This window comes from Carassius auratus, unplaced genomic scaffold (assembly GCF_003368295.1).
Source record: "Carassius auratus strain Wakin unplaced genomic scaffold, ASM336829v1 scaf_tig00215135, whole genome shotgun sequence".
Lineage (NCBI taxonomy): Eukaryota > Metazoa > Chordata > Actinopteri > Cypriniformes > Cyprinidae > Carassius > Carassius auratus.
Genome location: NW_020527948.1, coordinates 539832 through 554716, shown reverse-complemented (window position 1 = coordinate 554716; position 14885 = coordinate 539832). Strand labels below are relative to the sequence as shown.

The 14885-nt window shown below is 39.4% G+C and overlaps 1 long non-coding RNA gene across 1 annotated transcript; it reads left to right on the top strand.

The window, feature by feature from the left end:
- Positions 1–1404: 1404 nt before the first annotated feature.
- On the top strand, positions 1405–1920 carry LOC113093783 (uncharacterized). The gene is made up of 3 exons (XR_003287901.1): positions 1405–1505; positions 1714–1782; positions 1870–1920. It is a non-coding gene; the product is annotated as an uncharacterized LOC113093783 (long non-coding RNA).
- The last annotated feature ends 12965 nt before the right edge of the window (positions 1921–14885 follow it).

The following is a 14885-nucleotide window of genomic DNA, read 5'->3' as shown; positions in this document are numbered from 1 at the left end:
ACCATGAAAACATTGTTGATAAGGCAAAGACAACAGGAACCCCACAGCATCAAGTAATGCTTTATTTTATCAAATGTTCATACTCATAGTATTACCTTTTAAAGGTTCTAGTTTGTTTGAATATTTTAAAGAATAAAAACAGTAGTTAAAATAAAAAATCTTATTGAAACATTACATTTCTGTTTAACTGTCTTTCATGTTTGGTTGAAATTTGTAGCTCATCTCTTTGTGGAAAAGGACAGACACTGAAGTTGTGGTTTCTGTGATCCCTACACAAACCAAAGGAACATCATTTATCATACATCACAGTGAACTGTGCATGCTTTGGCCACACCAGTGGCTAAATGGCGAGGTACAGCATACATTTATTTTTTTATATTTAAAATAAGCTTAAGTAACTTTTCATAACTATAAATACAATTATAAATATACTATAAAATAAAGGTTCATGTCTCATACATAACTGTAAAGAATGTAGTGCAGGAATAATGAGTAGATCTACATTACCACGTCATCTACCATGATTAACAAATATGGACACAACAAATCTGAAAGTAAAATTCCATGTAGGACTGCCTATTAGGGGACAAAAAATTAACAGAATGAAATTAGACTCATTAAGATATACAAATTAACAAGGACAAATAATAAAGAACTACACCACAAAAAAACATAAACAAAACCAAATTAAACCCTGTGTCTTGTAACGATACATTGATGTTTAAAAGCACAAAACGATCAGTCTATGCTAGAACCTGAAAAGTATATAGTTTTTTTTAACTCTTATTCATGTCCAAACTGTTCTAAGCGCGTCCTCCTGAGCCTGTTCTCAAGTAGGCATGTGATGCGTCGTCTTACATTATGGCAGATCACAGACTTAAATGTTAATATATCAAGACTTAATTTTTTATTTGTAATATGCATTACTAAGGATTTCATTTGGACAAATTTTAATCCGACTTTCTCAGTATTTTCAAATTCTAACAAACCATACATTAATGGAAAGCTTAATTATTCAGCTTTCAGATGATGTGTAAATATTTTAAACAATTTAGCCTTATGACTGCTTTTATGGTCCAGGGTAACATATGGATAAATACTGTGTGGTTCTTTACAGCCCGTGTTTATGTGTGTATACATTGCAATATTGAAATGGTTAAATTGAAAGCACAGTTACTCATTTTGAGATAAAAGTACAAATTGCTAAAATCTTGCTGATGTTACATAGAAAATAGCATTTTGTATATTGTAAATAATATTAAGACAAATATTTATCCTAGACAGAACAATGATGTGATCAATGGTTTGTAAATGTTGTACTCTTAATGTATAACACTAATTTTCTAAAAAAATATGCAATTGTTTTCCATAGATAATTGAAGCTGTTTCATATTGCTGCCAGTGAGCTAGAGATCGGGAATTCCATTTACATTCTTAATCACTACATAGCAGGTGTGATTCTGTTTGGGGAAAAACCTCAGCTTGCCCGGCAAAAATTGTCAAAGGTAGTTATGGTGGACTGACTATAGTATGGATATGCAATTTTGTGTGTATGTGTTTCCAAAGACCAATATTATATATCTTAAGGATTCTAGAACCTAACCTAGCCTAACCCTAACCACATGCAGAATTATAGTTAATGTCATAATATTTTTAAAAGGCAAATGTACTTAATAATTGCAACGGTGATATAATGTTTGTGTTCTTTGGTAGATTAACTTGAACAATTACCAGGGAATTGTTTCTTTTGTGAACATTGACAATGTCCATTGGAAGTTTCTGGTGAGTAGTTGAATAACTTAATTTTGTCATTACCAAATCTGGATCTTCTCAGTATTAGTAGCAGTTGTTTCACCTTATCATTTTCAGTTCATATATGCGGTCAACCACACAGTGTACCTGATAGACCCATCAAAAAGTCCCAAAGAGAAAGATGACTCAATTCATGCTGCCCAAAAACTCAGGTATTCTTTATGTAACTCATTGTCACATCCTTAAGCCACATTCTTTGGCTACGTGAATGCAGTTGCACAGAATTTTCTATATTTATTTACCTACCCACTAACAAAGTTTTAATGACTTTGTCTACTGTTATTACACATCAAAAGGTATTGCTTTCACGGCATAAAATGTGTACAAGGTGTTGATATTGGTGGGACATTTCTCATTATCTTTAGATACAGCTTAAAATCAACTTTATTTTCATTAAACATTACAAGTAAATAATAATACAAGTACTTGGTAACAAAATACAATTTAGCATTTGTACAATTCCTAATAGTAGTTTTGTGCTACTATTATAATAATATAAAAATAATATTTATATTATATATAAATCATCATTAAATAACTGAACAGTAAATACACACAGCAGGTGAAAAAAATATGGATAGATGGTTCATCGACAAACAAACATAGATTGTTGTGAAGATGTTCAGTTTCTGGGGATACTAAAGATACATTTTAATAGATTTGCATTCACCACAGTGGTACACCAAAGAACCCAATAAGCATGCATAGACTGAAGTGTTTAAAAGATGTCATTATGTCATATTGCTATTTTTCCCATATCACAAGTAATTACTGACCAAGAGGCCTAAAGGTTAAATGAATCAAATTACAATTGATGCAAACATTGTTTAGACTTTGTATGACTTTAAAGTAATACAATGATTTACATAATTTACATTCTGGAAACTAAGATTCAAAAAACACTATAATAATTGTAACAACAATGAGTTTTACATAGTAATTAACTCAAATGATATATAGGGAATTTGAATAATTAATCAGGAATATGATTAATTTAGATCTCAGATGACAGTTACATTAAATTTGATTGATTATGAAAAATAGCTCAATTGCCTATAACAATAAATAATCACAGGGCACTGTAACTTACTCATTAATATGTCAATATTACATTCTTCATATCAATTATTGTGATATCTCTTACTGTAAATTACTGCAAATCAAACCGTGGTATGTCCAGCAAACCACTGTAGACCTATCAATTTTCAATAAAGTTATCACGCCTTATAATTCAAGGAAAAGTATTCTCTGGCCATGAAAATATTATCCTATCCTTATGATAAATTTAGTTTCTAAATTTAGAGCTTGTAGCTATAGATCAGACATCTCAGTGACTCGTAATGTGAGTGGGGTGGAGTCCAAGCCAATCGTCAGTATATGGGTTTTTAATAATTAAACTAGTAATACATCAAACTACAAATCACACAGAGTAAATATGCGTACGACAATACAAACAGTAAGCTTTATACAATACATAACGAATCCAAATAAAAGAGAGAGAGAGAGAGAGAGAGAGAGAGAGAGAGAGAGAGAGAAAATAGAATGAGATCACATAAGGAGCTCAGGTATGAAAATCATAGTCAGTAACTTTTGGGAAGCCAACAACAAATCAGATCATAACAACACTTTAAAGCAGCATTTAAATCTCCATAGAGAAAGTGATACTTGCAAAAGTGTCCAATGTGAGCGTGGCGTGAGATCGGCGTCGAGCTTGTGAGCTTTGCGCGCTGTTTCCGTTGAAACAGCCATGTGCCATGAAACGGAGGCCATGTGACGCGCGTGCACGCTGCGCTGGCTCTTGGCGTGAGCGTGGAGCACGTGGTCCTTTGTTCTGTCCTCGCGCGGTATTTGAAAGGTTCAACAAACATTGTTCCAGAATTCGTCTTCCTTGCGTGGAGAGGCGAATAGTTGAATAAACTTAGTAAAGAAAAGAAAAGAAAAGAACGAAAACGAAAGCTTCCAAAGGAGCCATTAAAATGGCTTTTTCTCTCAGCCCCTGTGCTGAGGGGGTTTGCGCTATGAGCGCGGCCTATGGCCGCGCGGAAGCAACGTTGGAGAGCAGCGTGTTCGAGAACGGAGAATGAGAAGAAGAGCAAGAAGAAGGAGGTGGACCTTGTTTGGTCAATTCTTATAGCTTGAAATAGTTCACGCCCCTTTTTCGCGTAAACAGCCAATGAAAGTCCGCGATCTGAAGCGGAGGGAAAAGTTCCTTTGTCTCTGTGGAGACAACCCCCCCGATGATCTAGGGCCTGTCCGATTCCATCAGGGATATTTCTAGCAAGTTTGTACTTCAGATTACATACATTTCCTTACTTTGTTCTAGATAAATGGGTCTGTCAGAGCATGACGATTAGAACAAGATTAGAACAAGACTAAACATAATATATATATGATCAAAACATGAAGTTACATTCCAAATGTAGAATTACACATTTAAAGATTTGCTTAACACATGATAACACTGCAGATGTTGGGAAACATCTAAATGTACCAAAAGGGAATACGTAATACATTTATAAAACATAAAAACAGAAAGTTAATGAATACATTCCATAGAATGCATTGTTCAAAAGAAGCCAGTGATTTGGCTTCTCTCCTGTCCTGTGTGGTCGTAAACTTTTACAACCTGCAAAAGTGGGGGTTGCAGAAACATGGCTCTCTTTGAGAAGGTTAAAGTGAGGAGAGACATTTCCTAAAGTATGAGCTTGCAACTTATACTCTTCACATAACAAGGATTAACCATTTTATGCAATCCATAAACATAATATTTATATATATTTATATTTATAAATACATATTAATAATAAAATGAAAGTAAGGAACTTATACAAAAGGTTTCCTTTGTCTCCAGTGTTGGAATGTGGTTGGGGGGATGGCAATCATCAGGATGGGCAGATGACAGGTGAATCGTGATGGTCATGCAGCAGGTGGGTCATGATGACAGGTGGTTCCTGAAGCTGACGATTCAGCTTGGTGAGGTTCGGTATTGTCTTTGACTTTGCGTCCCTTTTCCGGGGATTCCATCGGAGACCTCCAGCCACAGTTGTCGTGAGTTTGGCTGTAGAGGTTTTCATCTCGTTGAGTATCCTGTATAGGATGAAGGTCACGCCAAGAGTCAGGGCGGGACCAATGACGGTGGAGATGCACCGTGCAGTGTCGGGAGCAGTCCAGGCTCGGACCGCAGATGACTGGTTCAGAATGGGCTGTCGAGACAGTGTTTGGAGGGCTGTGTCGACAGGAGTACTGTCAATGTGTTGGGTGGTACCTTTCAGTACTTGGTCCAGCAGGTTGGCACGGGTGGCAGTGTCATGCTGGTCGTAGGTCAGCGTAGCTGAGCGCACAGGAGTGTTGACGAGCCCTCTGTTACCCACAATCTCTGCTTGCGTTTCTGTGACTTGTGTACGAGGCTTGGCTTTGGCAGGGCAGCGTGTATCGCTGACCCAGGGTTGCAGCTCGCAGATTCCTTCAGAGTTGTGTCTGAGGAAGGGTTTGCTAAGGCAGAGATACTGAATGTCTTTGGTTAAAGTACACATGTGCATGTTTGGGGCCAGGTACAGCTGTGTGTCGCTGTCGTGGTAGGCAACCACATTTGGAATGTGTGTTTTAGTGTGGGTGTTGCTTTTCCACATCCTGACACTGACAATGTCTTTAGGTCTGTAGACTTGGCTTGACTCGCTGATGGGTTGGTTCAGGAGCACGTTCACTTCTCTCTGTTTGGGGTTGACGTGCCGTAGGAAGGCGCTATCCAGAGAGTTGGCCAGGTGTATTTGGTACAGATAATAGGGAGAGAGAGAGAGAAAGGGGAGAAAGAAACAAACAAGGCCTGTCTTTGGTTGGACAGGACAGTCTCTTTGCTTCGTGGGCGGCGACTGGGTTTAGCTCGCCCTCGCCCATGTTTTGCCACATCTTGCTGCTGGCATGATGCTTGCTTCAGTGTTTTGTCAGTGGCTCTGGTGCTGCGTGGTGCAGCACATGCTGCGTCATGGAAATATATTGGCATTATCCCCCTTTTGCTCCGTGGCATTACAAGCCCTGGCATTGTGATGTCAGACGGTGCACAACCCACAATATTGTTCTGTGCACGCAGCATGGTTTGTGTATCATGCAGTGGTCTGGGGCTTTGGTTGTCAGTGACCGTAGACTGGTTGCCAGGGTGGATGGAGGGGTCTGAGAGGTGGTAAAGCAAAGTCATTATCAAGGTTGCAGAAGCCCGCATGTCTGCTATGTTGGTCTGTGTAGACAACGGAGCCTGCGTAAGCGATTCTGAGGTAGGCAGTTTAGCTAGTAAAGTTCTTGTGCTGTGTGTAATCACTTCAACCTTGAATGTGGGTGGGTGGGTTGGGAGTGACCACAGAATGTTGTTTAGTGTGCCAGTTTTGGCAAGGGTGTCAGTGTGATCTTTAAAGTCCTCGTCTAGACTTGGTAACTTCGAGTGTTCTTTTACCTTCTTCCAGTACACGATCACATTGTGTGTTTTTGTAATGTTATCACATTGCTGGAACAGGTGTTGGTGTTTGACATGCTTGTTGTTTGCAAGTGTGAGTCCGAGTTCCACACATTCAGGTGAGGATTGGAAGAAACCCAGCGTGTGGTGTAAGGTTTGACCACCTTGCAGGTTGAGCCGAACAGCGACCCCTTTGGTGTAAGCTGGTACCACCGTACCCTGTTTGTTGACTAAGGTACAGAGGCTTGAACTTGGGCCTGTTGTTAGGGCGTTGTACTCATGGCTGGCTGCTGGGGTTCCCGTGACCTCTGTGACCTGACCGTCTGGCTCTGTGGGAGTTCCCGTGACCTCTGCGACCTGACAGTCTGGCTCTAGCAACCTGTGTGGCTGGAGAGAAAGAGGTTCTCGCACTTGAGCAAAGTCTTTTAGCTGTTTGAATTTCAGAAAAGGGTCAAAGTGTTCTAGCAGGTCTTTGTCGATGAGCAATGTATGAGTGTTCATTGGTGGGACATACATGGGATGTATTAGACTCATCGGAACGAATGTCAGGTGAATGGAAACAACCTGTCCAAACTGGATGTCATCCTGTCTGTACACCTGTACATTCAGTTCATAAGTTTGAGGTGTAAGAGTTCGATCTTGTCTCTTAGCTTCAAATTGGAGTCTTTTGAAAAGGTAAGATGAGATCACCATCAGGTTTAATCCTGTGTCGATCAGGTCTTCCCTGTTGACTCCTTTTCGGCCCACCCCCTTTTTGACAAGGCTGCCCAGGAATGTTGGCATCAGGGCAGGTGTGACGATCGGTGGTTGGTGAGGACCGGTCTTGTGTAGCTCGCTGCGAAGGCAGGTAGTCAAAACAGCATTTTCTGGTGCTTGGCTCATCTTCCTTGTGAGTTTTCATGTGAAGAAGCACTTCCAGCACCCTCAGGATCTCTGCTGTCTCAGACGTGGCTGCACTGTGTTGCCCTCTGCTGGCTTGGAACGGTATTGACTCTCTGTAAAAATGTCTGTGACTGTGGCGTTGTAGGGCGCCATCTAGGGTTAACTCCAAGCAGTGCTCAGAGACAGAGACTTTGGTTTTTTTTACAGTCTTTTCACAAATAGTCTTTTGCTTGGTGCAAGCTTTGTGGGCTAAGTTCCGTAACTCTTGTGTAGTCCTGTTACGGGGACACACTGGGACTCTGAGATGAAAACTCCAACTGGCATGTAGGTTTGGGAGGAACAGAGTTTTTAAGTTGAAATCCTGTTCCATACCTGGTTCGTTGCATGCTCCGAAGTAGGTGTTTCGTAGCTGTCTACAGAAAGTCTGTGGGTTTTCAAATCGGCCCTGTTTGAGGTCCATAGCAATAAGGAGCCCATGGTCTGAGTTTGGATCAGAGAATTCAAGAATCAAAGTCTGTAGCAGTTGCTGGTAGTACGCTTTGACAGTCTCTGGTTGACGATCCAGAAAGCAATGCACATCACGGCTGGCCGTGATTTTTAACAGGTACAATGTGTTCACATCTGTCACGTTGGCGACAGTTTGCAAATGAAAGTCAATGGCTTGTAAAGAAGCATGAACGTCATGTCCTCCTGCAGGATCTGGAATGAATGTAGAGGTGCTTCTGGCTAGCTTGTGAAGTTCTCTGTGAGCAGTGCAGGGTTTGGTGACATGCGTTCTCTGGAAGGGTTCTCTTCCCTCCGTTGTTGACAGATGTTCTTGTAAGCTGGCTGGTGATTTCCTTAGAAGGGAGATTACACCCCCTTTTCCAGCTCTGGGTTCTTGGCTGAAAGGGTTGGAGTGGCGGCCCGGGAGAAATTTTGTGGTGTGCGTTTCTCCGATCCAGCCACTCTGTAATCTGTGAGATTGTCTCAGTTCTGTGTGAACAGTGTCAAGTTCATCTTGGAGCTCGTCTCTCTGCAGAGTAAGCTTGTTGAATTTAGCTCGGGCCGCTTGCAAGTGTGTTTTGCAGGCCCAGGTGTTATAGTCTCTTTCTTTCAGTTCAGTCTCTGCTCTTTTTAGGAGAGCGCCACCTTGCTGGAGTTTTTTGTTGAGGTCTTTTCGGGCTTCTCTCTCCAGCTGTTCTCTTTGATCTGTGTCGAGGCGAAGATCTTGCAGGGCATTGTGAAGTCTTTCAACTCCTTTCTGTAGCTCTGGATCTGTGTCGTCCTCTTTCTTGCGCTGGTTCTGGGTCTCGAGGAGGAGCTGATCAAGATGACTCTGGGTTGGGGCCTGGTCCTTCCAGGCCTCCTCCGCGATGTTGCTCCGTTCACTGAGCCGTGCCTGGGTGACGAGAATGTGAACTAGGCTTCCGAAGATCCTGGCGAGTTCTCTGTAGTAGTCGCTTTGGTTTGGATCGCGTGCCATCAGTTCATCTAGCTCGGTGTCTAGTTGCTCTGGGTGCTGCAGGTTACTGGCGTCCTTGGGCAGGAAGGGGGTCGTCACTGCTTTCAACCATGTCGAGAGGTTGCCCCCGTGGACTGCTGGACTGGATGCCTGGAACATCCTGATTCTCTGTCGGCGAGAGAAGCACAGCACACACACACAAAAAGACCAATGCAAGTTCGTTCTACGTTTAACGAGCTATATTCATACGGGCTGTGCCATTTATGAGAATTTTGGGGCTGACTGATGCAAACAGTCAGACAGTTAAGTAGCCAATCAACTTGGGTCAACGAAGGACCTGAAATGGAGATTTGACAGGCAGTAGCCTAGCGGGTCGTGTGATGACACCGGCTGCTGGTGGTCGCTCTACTATTTAAACTTCGTTGGTGGCTCCCAGGTTACTGTCTCTATGTGAAATGAAAGAAACAAATCACAACAGAGGAAGAAAAAGATCAAAGTGAAACACAACACTTGAAATGAGATGAAAACAATAGAAACACAATGTGTTAGTGAGAATGAGGAGGCCTAAGCCTACTGCTAGGTTTTAAGATAGGGCCAACAGGTAAGTGGGCTATCTGGGTAGGAAACCTAGAAATATGGTGTGACTTAAAGAAGCAAAAGGGTCAGAACACTTAAAATATCTAATATTCTGTGGCTTATAATAAGTGGATAGGTTTTATCACTTTTGGTTCACCTGGTTGAATTGAAGTCATTCAGGTGGGAACCAGTGGCTTGGTCAACCTCCCCGGTGCTCCCCAAACACTGAACCGCAGTGTCCCCGGTCCTCCGTTACTCTGGCATGTCGCAAGACAGCACGGCTTGTGACTTTTAGCACAACCTTTGGAGTGCCAAAATTGATGATGTCTCTTGAGACAAGAGGGACCGAGTTTCACTCGCAGCCAGTATCAGTAACACCGGTCGGGCAGCCTTGCTCACTGGAAACCTGAGATGACTGTCCAATCACCAAGGGAGTTCTACAATCAAATACACAAAGGATGAACAAAGGAAACTTAAAGTTAATTAAGGTTTGGTTTGTTTAACATCAATTGAGTAACTATATGTAGAGAGGAAAGGTAACAGCTTTACCTAATCATGATAAAACAAAACAAAGGAATTATGATAATAATGGTAATTATCAAAATAACCTAAGTCAAAAGAGAGAAGCAAAATAATAAACATCAAATAAATAAAAAAACAGGAATGAAACAAGAGAGAAGGAGTAGCTGGTTTTCTCCACAAGGGGGGGATGAGTACTGCTTCTCTGTCTTTAACCTGCTGAGCAGAAAACTTAATTCAAATTAAAAATTCAAAACTGGTTTAAATCAAAATTTAAAATAAGCATGTATGAATTAAAAAGGAAAATCTGAATAATATCCTATAATAACCATTGATAGCTTGTAAGTTATCATTAATGATCATGAAATTAATCAAACAGTGTGAGATTAATCAAAGAGGGTAAAAGTGGACATGCAATTCAAACAGAATGGAAAAGACAGAGGTCTGTTAGTCGATTTAACAGGAGACTGCCACTAGATGGCTTACCTTCTAAGTGGGTCAAACCGTAGTTGACCTGACACATCTAGATTTCCACTATTAACAATTACATTTTAATTCAAATCATGTTTGAACCAAACTCAAAGTAAATGTAAACAGTCAAAGGCAGGGAACATTCTTTTGTTTCCCTGTAATAATATTCGCACGAGCAAAGCTGTAAATGCAAATACTTAACGAGAATTTAGACATCTAATTCAAATACATCACAAGGGATTATAAATTAGCAATCAGAGCGCATTATCTGAAATGGCCACAGGATGGCAGCTTTGCACTCATGCAAGCTGGAATCAGAAAGCAGGGCGTACCCTGAAATTTCTAACCCACGCATTCCTCCTGGTGTTTAGATAGAGGAATTACAATTTCAATATGACTTAGAAATTATCTGATCGTTTGTCAGGCTGATTTTCTGCATCAAAAATCACAAGTAACAAACAGAAAGTTTTAATCTCTGAGGTGCTATATTCCAAAACACAAATGTAACAAAAACAGGAATTTTCCAACTGTTGACTCCAAAAGACATTTATCAAAATAGCACTTATGATTTAAATGTTTTAGGTTTAAAATCGGGTAGCTAAGCCAATTCTAGACCAGGAGTTTTTATCGTTTATTTTTTGAATATCATGTGGTTTACCATGAATTCAATAACGATATTTAATAAGGCCTTTTTAAACTGAATCAGAGGAACATCGCTCATGTTCAGATTTACATGTTGCAACTAATAAAAGATTTCTTTATCTTTTAATTCTTCATATTAAAATGTTCTCACTGTAAAAAGATTTTGGTCTTTCTTAACAGGATACTTTAACATTATACTGCAGTTTACTTTCATCAAAAATAACAGTGACTATACTGTTAAGTTTCTACAAATACCTAGCACTGACTGACCAGCTTTTTGCCTCAGTCAGTTGAGTGAGTTCGCGTCTTGCGACTTATCTCACAAGTAACGTTACATAATTTCATAGCGCACGTGCAGAAATTATTAAAAACCATATACATAGATTGATTGCTCACAAAATGAAGTTTGAAATGCCCGCATTCTCCACCATAATGTAACAACAATGAGTTTTACATAGTAATTAACTCAAATGATATATAGGGAATTTGAATAATTAATCAGGAATATGATTAATTTAGATCTCAGATGACAGTTACATTAAATTTGATTGATTATGAAAAATAGCTCAATTGCCTATAACAATAAATAATCACAGGGCACTGTAACTTACTCATTAATATGTCAATATTACATTCTTCATATCAATTATTGTGATATCTCTTACTGTAAATTACTGCAAATCAAACCGTGGTATGTCCAGCAAACCACTGTAGACCTATAAATTTTCAATAAAGTTATCACGCCTTATAATTCAAGGAAAAGTATTCTCTGGCCATGAAAATATTATCCTATCCTTATGATAAATTTAGTTTCTAAATTTAGAGCTTGTAGCTATAGATCAGACATCTCAGTGACTCGTAATGTGAGTGGGGTGGAGTCCAAGCCAATCGTCAGTATATGGGTTTTTAATAATTAAACTAGTAATACATCAAACTACAAATCACACAGAGTAAATATGCGTACGACAATACAAACAGTAAGCTTTATACAATACATAACGAATCCAAATAAAAGAGAGAGAGAGAGAGAGAGAGAGAGAGAGAGAGAGAGAAAATAGAATGAGATCACATAAGGAGCTCAGGTATGAAAATCATAGTCAGTAACTTTTGGGAAGCCAACAACAAATCAGATCATAACAACACTTTAAAGCAGCATTTAAATCTCCATAGAGAAAGTGATACTTGCAAAAGTGTCCAATGTGAGCGTGGCGTGAGATCGGCGTCGAGCTTGTGAGCTTTGCGCGCTGTTTCCGTTGAAACAGCCATGTGCCATGAAACGGAGGCCATGTGACGCGCGTGCACGCTGCGCTGGCTCTTGGCGTGAGCGTGGAGCACGTGGTCCTTTGTTCTGTCCTCGCGCGGTATTTGAAAGGTTCAACAAACATTGTTCCAGAATTCGTCTTCCTTGCGTGGAGAGGCGAATAGTTGAATAAACTTAGTAAAGAAAAGAAAAGAAAAGAACGAAAACGAAAGCTTCCAAAGGAGCCATTAAAATGGCTTTTTCTCTCAGCCCCTGTGCTGAGGGGGTTTGCGCTATGAGCCTATGGCCGCGCGGAAGCAACGTTGGAGAGCAGCGTGTTCGAGAACGGAGAATGAGAAGAAGAGCAAGAAGAAGGAGGTGGACCTTGTTTGGTCAATTCTTATAGCTTGAAATAGTTCACGCCCCTTTTTCGCGTAAACAGCCAATGAAAGTCCGCGATCTGAAGCGGAGGGAAAAGTTCCTTTGTCTCTGTGGAGACAACCCCCCCGATGATCTAGGGCCTGTCCGATTCCATCAGGGATATTTCTAGCAAGTTTGTACTTCAGATTACATACATTTCCTTACTTTGTTCTAGATAAATGGGTCTGTCAGAGCATGACGATTAGAACAAGACTAAACATAATATATATATGATCAAAACATGAAGTTACATTCCAAATGTAGAATTACACATTTAAAGATTTGCTTAACACATGATAACACTGCAGATGTTGGGAAACATCTAAATGTACCAAAAGGGAATACGTAATACATTTATAAAACATAAAAACAGAAAGTTAATGAATACATTCCATAGAATGCATTGTTCAAAAGAAGCCAGTGATTTGGCTTCTCTCCTGTCCTGTGTGTTCGTAAACTTTTACAACCTGCAAAAGTGGGGGTTGCAGAAACATGGCTCTCTTTGAGAAGGTTAAAGTGAGGAGAGACATTTCCTAAAGTATGAGCTTGCAACTTATACTCTTCACATAGCAAGGATTAACCATTTTATGCAATCCATAAACATAATTAAAATACATATTAATAATAAAATGAAAGTAAGGAACTTATACAAAAGGTTTCCTTTGTCTCCAGTGTTGGAATGTGGTTGGGGGTTTTCATTTCTTCTTTGAAGCTCGCATGGGCATCGTAAATAATTTAAGTCCAGCCAGGCTGGCGCCAGGCCAGGCACTTGGTGCAAAAAGAGTTTCATTTGGAAAATCTGAATTAAACACATGAATCGATGATCTGCATATCCGTTACATAATTAAGTTATAAGCATATTTATATTAAACATTTGGAATACACTAGTAATTTGATTTCAAATTGTATGTACTTTGTTCCTAATTAACCCATATTTTAATTATACATCACACCTAGTGAGTACATACAAATGAGGAATACGCACCAAAGAAAAACAGAGTGGTTGAATATATATAGTGGAAAGGAGGAGTTATGACACATTCAGTCCAGCAGAATGGCAGTAGCTGTGCCATCATTGTTGTCTTGGTATGTGACATGTACTGTAATACCTCTCTCTCTTTTATCTTCTTTATATTAATTAAATCTTTATGTGCCATTGTCTTATTTTTACTTGATTGTACAAAATGACAAGTAAAAATTTGGGGAATTCTAGTTAAAAAAGCTGCCATATGCTGGAGTCTGACATATTACATGATGGTCTTATATCATTGATTTTTTTAGATGGCAAGGGAAATAATGAAAGCATTTCCAAATGTTCCCATTTTACAATTTGGAACTTCCAGAAAGGAAATGGCCAATGAATGAAAAATGATGGCTCTACAGATACTCAAAGCATCAGGTTTGTAAAACAAGTTATTGTCTGCTGTGTGCTTGAATATATAATAAAATGCAGCTTCTCACATCTGACTCAAGTCAAAATTCAGATACACCAAGCAGAATTCAAGTATAACAAATCAGTTATAAATTGAAGTTATTAGAGTTATTAGTAGAAAGGCATACACATTGTATCTATTGGCATTATTATTAGGGGCCAAGCACCAAAGTTCTTATTCTTCTTTGTCCATTTGTCCGAGTCTATGGCAGCCCATAGAGCCACTTGCAGGAAAGTTGTCAAATTTGGTACACTGATAGAGGACAGTCTCAACACATTAACCAAAGCAAATTTGGAGTCTCTAACCACCACTTTTCCAAATTCTTACTCATGATTATTATAAGAACTTTTAAACCATAAGCCACAGAAGGAAATATTGGCTCATGCTGAGTCGAATGAATACCAAAATTGTAAAAATCATAAGGTTTAGTTTTTTCGCTAATTTCTATTGTTCGAAAAACCTACTTGTTGGATTGTCTGATTTTCAGCAAAAATTTACTCAGATCATCTTCAGAACATGCTGGCAAAAATTTTTGGCATTCAAATTTATTTGTCAAGCCATTATCGAATAAGACACGTACGAATTCTACGAAAAACATCTAAAAAAGGATGAGAGGCTATATCTCTGCAACGGTTTGGCAAATTGAGACTTTGTGTGTGTTATAACAAGTATGACCTAAGACTACCTGCAGTGTTTTGGTGTTGTCCCACCTACTGGTCAAGAGATATGAAAAATACATATTGTTGCTTATAACTTCTGAATGTAACTATGCATTAGTTAATGTTGAATACATAGGTTTAACTAATTTAGTCAGCATGGACTAAGAATGAACAGTACTTTTACATAACTTATCAATTGTAGTAAGTTAAACAATGGAACCGTTGTTACGTTTATGAACTTTCTGTTCCCTTATTTGGTCACCTTCCTTTTCTTGTTTTGGTTAATTGACTATTTCCCACCTGTCTCCAGTTCCCTCATTACCTCCTGTGTGTTTAAATACCC